General features: G+C 39.6%; 1 pseudogene; it reads right to left on the bottom strand.

Moving 5' to 3' along the window:
• Positions 1–336: 336 nt before the first annotated feature.
• On the bottom strand, positions 337–1,702 carry LOC148919247 (uncharacterized; annotated as a pseudogene).
• Positions 1,703–7,797: the final 6,095 nt, after the last annotated feature.

Genomic DNA, 7,797 nt, shown 5'->3' with positions numbered 1-7,797 from the left:
ATCTCATCAACCTCTGTGTCAACCTCATATTCCTCAACTTCGGATTCACTTGAGAAGAACTCAACTAGCAAAAACTTAGTGAGTGTGTGATAGGGACCCTTGCGAGTTGCACATATTCATCTTTTTGAGGGATTTGAACTTTCTTTTGCGCCTTCTTCTTCTTCCTCTTATTTTTCAAGGACGACATACCTCGAATCTTGACACCAAGACAAGTAATAGATTTGTGATTGGGTGGGAAATGTTTGGCCATGTGCTTGGCTCTTTTAACAAATGTCTTCTACCCCTCAGCATATGTGTCGGCCGAAGAATCTTCTCATATCTCTAGACTGGGTGCAGTTATGAGCTCATGAAGAGTGGGAATTTGAAGATCACTAGACCTAGAGCATTTGGATAGGCATGTACAATTGTGCCCCCATTGTCAGTATTAATACCTGTAAATTTCGCTCTCTCTGGTAATGCAATGGTGGGTGTGAGATTTTCCTCAATCATATTTGATGCAGCTGATTGATGTCGGGAAGAAAAGTCTATCTCTAAATCACCATTGTTGAGGAGCTCTTGGATTTTGTCCTTCATGATATAATCCTTGAGTGTATGACTGATGAGGCAATGATACCGACAATATCTAGTGTCATTTGTCTTGTTGGCCTCAGCAAGACGCTTTGACTCTGGCAGAGTAATAGCATTAGAGGCAAGAAGTTGGTCAAAGATTTCTTCTACATCATCATCGTCAAAAGAATATTTGACCTCTTTGCATTCTTTAAGAGTGAGCCTTTTGGATGGGTCTTTGCTTTGGCCTTTCTCATTTTTCTTTTTTGTTTTAACAAAAGTGGCCAACGACTCTCCCTTAGCAGACTTCTTGTCATTTTTCTTTTCCCCAAATTGAATTTTTTGTGTTGCAGACTTTTGGCATTGGGCTTTAGCGGTGGCAACAAAAGTTGCAATATCTGGCATGAGGTTATTGTAGCACATTTGCACTATTGATTGCTCGGTAATTTTCTCCAGGCATTGGAGATTGAGGCTTCTCCATCTCATTATGAAGTCATTGGCACTTTCCCCTGGCTTGTGGGTAGTTTGAGCTAGATCCATGATCAAAACCTTCTTCTTAGAACTGACAAACAATGCCAAAAATTCTTTTTGCATGTCGTCCCATGTCAGGATAGAGTCTGGCAGTAGTTGTGTATACTAAGTAAAATCTGATCCTTTTAGGGATAGGACAAATTGACGAACCAGGAGAGCGTCTGACTAGGATGTCTCGCCACATGCTGAATAAAAATATGCCAATGTTAATGGGGTGAGCTATTTATGCCATCAAATTTATCGAAAATGAGCTGTTGATAACCCTTAGGGAATAGGATGGCGTCACAATGAGAAGAGAAGGGTTTTTGATACCCTTGAATAGGAGGTGCTATGGACATTTGGAACTCATGAATCCCCTCAGCAATTAATGCCTTTATGTCGTTTGGGGATATTGTGCTTGTAGAGCCCTATCCTTTTTCCTCTTTTCTTTGTTGTTCATGGGTCACGAATTCATTTGCTTTGCCCCTGTCTTGCTCCCCATGATAGCTTTTCCTTTCAACTGAGCAGATAGTAACGCTATTTCCGCGCCTTTCTCTGCTAACTTATACTGTACTTTCCTTAGCATGTCTTGCATCATTTCTTGGATTAAGAGTAATTGGTCTTCAGTATTAGAAGTACCAGTCATCATGACTTGCCTGCTTTCCACTCCCTCATGGGTCAATCATCCCATGTAGGACCTCGACTAATCTTGAGATTTTGGGATTGCCCCTTGTTATATCGGAATTTGATCCCTTAAAGGATCAGTTGTCTTCGCCTTTTGCACGGGCTTTCTTTGTGGATGAGGTGATGATGGCTTTGCTTTTACCCTTGGAAGAACACGGGTAAACCTCTTATGATGTGGATTCCACAACATGGGCTCTAGGGCTTGATAGAGGTTTGATCCTTTGGACCTTAGCGTTCTTCATAGAGTTATCCTTTTGACTTTCCTCACCAGCCATTGGTGGAAGTCATCAGAACAGAATCTGTATGATACAGGTTGACCGTGATTGATCCAATCATGATTTGGACAAAACGGGTGGTATTACTCTTCTTGGGTGTCGGCGCCTACAGTCGCCATTGGGCATATCCTGAAAGCTCTGCCAAAATTGCCTCAATAGACTGCTTCTTTGTTTCTTTCTACCTTAAAGCATGCGCAGCCCTCTTTCTTGCATTCGAAAGCGTTCTTGGACAGTGTTTTTTCAGTTGGGTCTTGACGACCTTAGGAGTGACTTGAGGCCTGGCCCTTTGAATGGGCTATCGAATAGTGCACTTGATGAGGCTCTCACCAACAACGACAGTTTTTCTGAAGCCTACTAGTTTAGTGCACACATTCCTAGTAGTTTCAATCTTGTGGAAGAAAATTATGACTTGTGGTGTCATCGTTTATTTGGTTTTGTTAACCTGTGAAAAGGTTGAACAAAAATGTGAACCTCCCAACACAATTTCACCACCACCAATTAAATAATGGGGTAGTTTCACTAAAACACCCAAAATGGAGGTTGAAATTATAAAAAAACCCAAGCACTATTTAAACATATAAACACACCCAAAACCCATCATTACACACACTCAAAACCCATTTATAAACACACCCAAAAAGTTGACTTTGGGGTTGATTTTGGGTGTGTTTCTATGTTTAAATAGTGCTTGGGTTTTTTTATAAATACATGTCTAGGATTGGGTTTATTTATAAATTTGTATTCATTATTTTAGGTTTGACCCATTCGAGACGCAGTGTCTCTTAATTACAATCCCTTCTTTCAAGAGAACACCATTTGATTCCATCATAAAGAAACAGAACATGTGTCTTTGGTTTTGCGGCTGCTCTCAAGTGCAACCTCAAGGTGACTACGTATCCCTTGTGGGAATCAAGCCACTCGTAGTTCAAAGATTTGCAATGAATAAATGACTCATTGCAAAAGGGGGAAATTATTTGGATCACCCATGAAATATTTTGGGCTTTTGAGAATTTATTGGCAAATATTTTTGGCAACTTATTAATTTGTTTCGAGCCTTTGATATTTGTTATCAATTAGCCCATGAGCAAGGAGTCCATATCAAAAAAGCTTTGGTATCCAGCAACCAATTAAAGCCAACCCGATAACTGTGAAACTCTTGTAGAGTTTGTTTCTAAATATAAACAGGCTTTGCAACTCCCATATTTATCTGTAGTACTTGAGATTAACTCAAATATCTCATAATAGCCCTTCGAACGATCAAACAAAATTTTAAAACAAGTTTGTTGGTGCGAAGCAAGCTAGGAGAGAAAACAAACAGTGAGTCTTGTTCCTTTTTTTTTTCTTTTTTATACTCGTTTTCCCCTTTAGTTGGCATCTTTTACTTTCCTCCATGTTGGCCTACACCCCTTGTTTTGTCTATACACACATTCAAACAAAGTGGCGTACAACCACTTTCTTCTTCCCTTTCTTGTTAGGCAATGATTTCCCCACTCCTATTTTATCCACTTACACTCCTTTTTAGTTATAAAAAAGGAGTGTAAGTGGATAAAATAAGATAAAAAGGAGTGGGGAAATCACCACTCTTCTTGTTTTGTCTGTTGACTTTTCTTCCTTCTTCAACTTTTTTTTAATATTTTTTTCCTTGCCTATTCACAAACCAACACCCATTCTTCTGTTTTGCTTGTTTGCAAACACAATTCCAAAGCAAATTCCTAAGTCTGCAACGTGGCCTCCCCCTCTTCAAGCCTTCTTTCTTTCTTTTGTCTACTGCCCATTTTTTGTTTTGTTGTTATACAAACACAGGATGAGTACTTCAAGCAAAACGTGGCCTGTCCGTGGCCTCTCCTCTAAACGTTTTTGTTTGCTGACTTCCTCATTTTCAAATGGATCTGTTTAACTTGGTATTTCATGGCTGTGCTCCTTCATTTGTTTTGATCGTTTTACACAAACACCAAACTAGGAAGAGTGGGTTGTGCAACGGGACCTGCCCCTTCAAACACTTTTTTTGTTTGTTTTGGTTCTGTCTATAAATAGCTGATATGTTCTTTCCTTTTTTTATTTGCATCTGTTACAAGAATAAACCGTTGCACCTTTGCTTCAATTCCTTTTATCTTTGTTGCACTTGGCGGTAGAGAATTAACTTATCATTTTTCATTTGCAGCTTATTCAGGCAGAGTGAAGGAGAAATAACAGGATGAAAGTAAAGATCCATTTTGTTTGCTAATTGTCATGGATCTTTGAACCCATTTTTCTAGATTTCTTTCATCCGCAGAGGTTCAGGGTTTCTCACACATTGGATTTTTTTACATCCAAATAATTTTGGGGTTACTTACCCATGGATTTGCATCCAAATAATTTGGGGGTTTCTCACCCATGGATATTTGCATCCAAGTAATTTCAGGATTTCTCACCCATGGATTTGCATCCAAATAATTTCAGGTTTTTTAGCCATTAACATAGAAAAGAAAATAGAGATGGCAGTATACCTGTAGCAATTTTTTTCTCTTCTTTGCACTGCTCTAATTTCTCCAGCAACCTTTTTTAATCTGTCGCCAGCTTCAAGTGTTGTTTGTTCAAGGGAGTCGTATCCAATTGGCTTATAAAAAGTGCTAATCAGATTTAGCCTCCCTTTTAGGCCTATTATCTTTTATATCCACCAATTTGAAACATAACAAATATCCCAAAAAATTTGGGAACCTATGTTGGCTTGCATTTATCATTTAATTTTTATTTGAACAATAATGCAAATTTTTTTGCCGATTTTTTTTTATCTCAACAAGATGTTTTAAACTAAAATTGATGATTTTTTATTTTGGTACTCATTGGTGAAAGTTTTAATACATGTTTTTAGATTTATGAGACAAGGATTAAAAGTTTTCTAAGTTTTAAGTATTTTATACAATTCACAACTATTTTATTAAGTAATGAGCTTGTTTTTACATATGAAAGATTGAAACATGTTTTAATCAATCCACTGATATTGATATTAAGGTTTCACCTGGCCAATGTTATTTTGATAACTCTCTCGTTTTCCTACTTATCTATAATGAGCTATTATATATATAGATATATATGTGTGTGTGTGTGTGTGTGTATTTCTATATGCACATATGTGATGGGTGGAAGATTATTCTGAAATCAATATCTTTTGCTTAAGTTTCAGCGGATTGATTAGAGTTTGAAGCTTTTGGTTTTAGGAAAGTGTGAAGGAATATTTAATTCATGTGCTTACATATGTGTTGAACTCTGCTTTCTTGTATAAAGAACTACGTGTGACTTGATCCCTCAATAAGGGTACGTAGGCAACCTAGGCTAACCTTGGTGCAGCTGCAAGTTTATGATTATTTGTTATGTTCAATTTTGTGAAGTTGATTTTGCTGAATGTTTGGGACTATTTGAGCTTCCTGTGCAGGTAAATTTTCTAGGTTTTGAGCTTTTTCAAGGGTATTTTGGTTTAGGGCAAGAAGGGATTTTGGTCATTCGTGCCTGATGCCTGCCATGTGTTGGACACGAACGGGGTTCGACATGGATTCCAAAGTAGAATTTGGGTCGAGTCCTGTCTTGTCTCCTTTTTCCTTCAACTCTTATAGGAGCTGCCTTGAATTGGTTCTACTCGATGGACGCCTTTGAGAGTACGTCACTCACTTCAGTCATGAGTATTCTCATTTCCCAGAGACAGATGATCGTGTGGCCTTCGGCGCCTTTAAAAGTGGCCTTCGTGAATCCAACTTCCGTTACTTGGTTCACAACAACCCATGAAACACCTATGTTGAACTCATGAAGCAAGGGGCCACTCATGCCAAGGCTGATACTTCAACTCCAAACATAAGCTCATGGTCATCCAAAGACTACCTTCGCAAACTGCCGCAAGCTTCAGCCTGTACCGATCCTTTATACCCTCCTCCTGCTGTGACCATTCACCCAAAGTCTAGTCATTACAATTCTATCAATGATACCAAGGAAGGTCAACATTTCGAAAGGAAGGATGGCTACCAGCAATCATTTAGCAATGGTAAACATGGCAAGAGCTTCCACAACTATCATTTTGGTGGTAACCCTCAGAAGACAAATGATTGTGCCCCTCTCATCTTTAAGCCTAAGCCACGGTTTGAGGTCTTCACCACGCTGAATACCACCTATGAGCAAGTGTTGATTAATGAAGCAACCATCATCCCTAAACCTCCTGCCCGAAGGCCCACCAACAAGCATATGCCAAACACTGGCGTCTTTTACCAATTCCATCCGTTCAACAGCCATGATACCAAATCTTGTATCTCCTTGCATAATAACATTGAATCCTTCATTCACGAAGGCAGGTTAGATAAGTATGTACACAATGCTCCAAAACCACCAAACCCTCACCAACACTAGATCAACATGATCTCTACCATTAGCAATGGTACTTGGGCTGGCACATCCAATAACTCACTGAAGCACTACGTTCGGTCTTCTTATGCATATCAGGTTTTCAGTGTTGAACATGGATGCATGCCGAAGATGACCAAGGCTGGTTGGGAGCCTATTACCTTTAGTGAAAAGGAGGAGTAAGGTGTCATGTTTCTCCATTATGACCTACTGATCATTCGCGCAGATATCTCAAACTTTGATGTTGGCCATACCCTTATTGACCCTAGTAGGTTGGTCAACGTCATGTTTACCGAAGCCTTCAACGTTTTTCAGGTCCTTGACAACCTGCTCAACCAAAGAATCTCACCACCCCATTTCTAATCGTAGACTGCCTTATGGCATACAATGCTATCTTGGGACGCCAAGCCCTATACCAAATTAGTGTATTTATTTCTACGCATATGCTCATGCTGAAGTTTCCTACCCTTCATGGCATGGGCACTATGCAAGGTGACCAACTTGGTGCCCGAAGTTGTTATGCTTCAGCAGTCAAATCCACCTACCGACCCCCGCAGCATGAAGCTCTTTCTATAGCTACGGCTCTACCTCTTCCTCCTAACATTACCGAATGACATGAGGATCCTCAGGAGGAATCCATTACACCTCAGGCATAGCCTATGGAAGACCTTGAACTTGTGTGCCTACATGACGAATTCCCTGATCAGTAGGTGAAGATAGGCACCTCCCTTCTCCTTGACCTCCGAAAGGACCTCATTGCCTTCCTCCGTAATAATGGTGGTAGTTTGAGATGGGTCTGATTCATTATAGACTTCCATCCATATCTCATCTACATTTGTCAGATAATAATTGTGGTAGACGGAGACGAATCTCATTTATTATGGTTTTCACCCTATCTCTACTATAAGATTACATCTTACATCAACTGTTGAATCAAATACTCCAATCTTAATTTCATCAAAAGATTTCTTATCTCCTGTACCATCATTTTCTCTATAAATATTAAAGGCTCACCAACTCTCATCTTATTTTCAGAACACACTCCTTCATAATGCCTTCATTCTCAAAATTCTTTCTTAACACCTCCTTGACAAATTACGAACACGCAGTACTATAGCAACGACTCGACGACAAGACAGTTGCACATATGATGGTTTTGGTTTTGTACAAACGACACCCGAGGCACAAAACAGCGAAGAAAGAAAAAGAAGTCTGCTCTGTTTCAAGGGCTCTAACAAAGTCCACATATTTGGAGCCCTCTGTGGCTAGGCTTCCTCATTTAGAGCCCGAAAATCATTCCATTGGGGAGGCTCTAACAAAATTAGTGTGTACTTCAAGGTAGACTCGTTTTCCACAACTCTTGCCTCATGTCTCAAGAAATAACGATGAGTCGATCAGATTGTTCACACAGACGCAC

The sequence above is a fragment of the Prunus mume genome, linkage group LG3 (genome assembly GCF_029339155.1).
Source record: "Prunus mume cultivar Tortuosa linkage group LG3, ASM2933915v1, whole genome shotgun sequence".
In the NCBI taxonomy this organism is placed as follows: domain Eukaryota; kingdom Viridiplantae; phylum Streptophyta; class Magnoliopsida; order Rosales; family Rosaceae; genus Prunus; species Prunus mume.
This window is presented reverse-complemented; position numbering and strand designations above follow the sequence as displayed.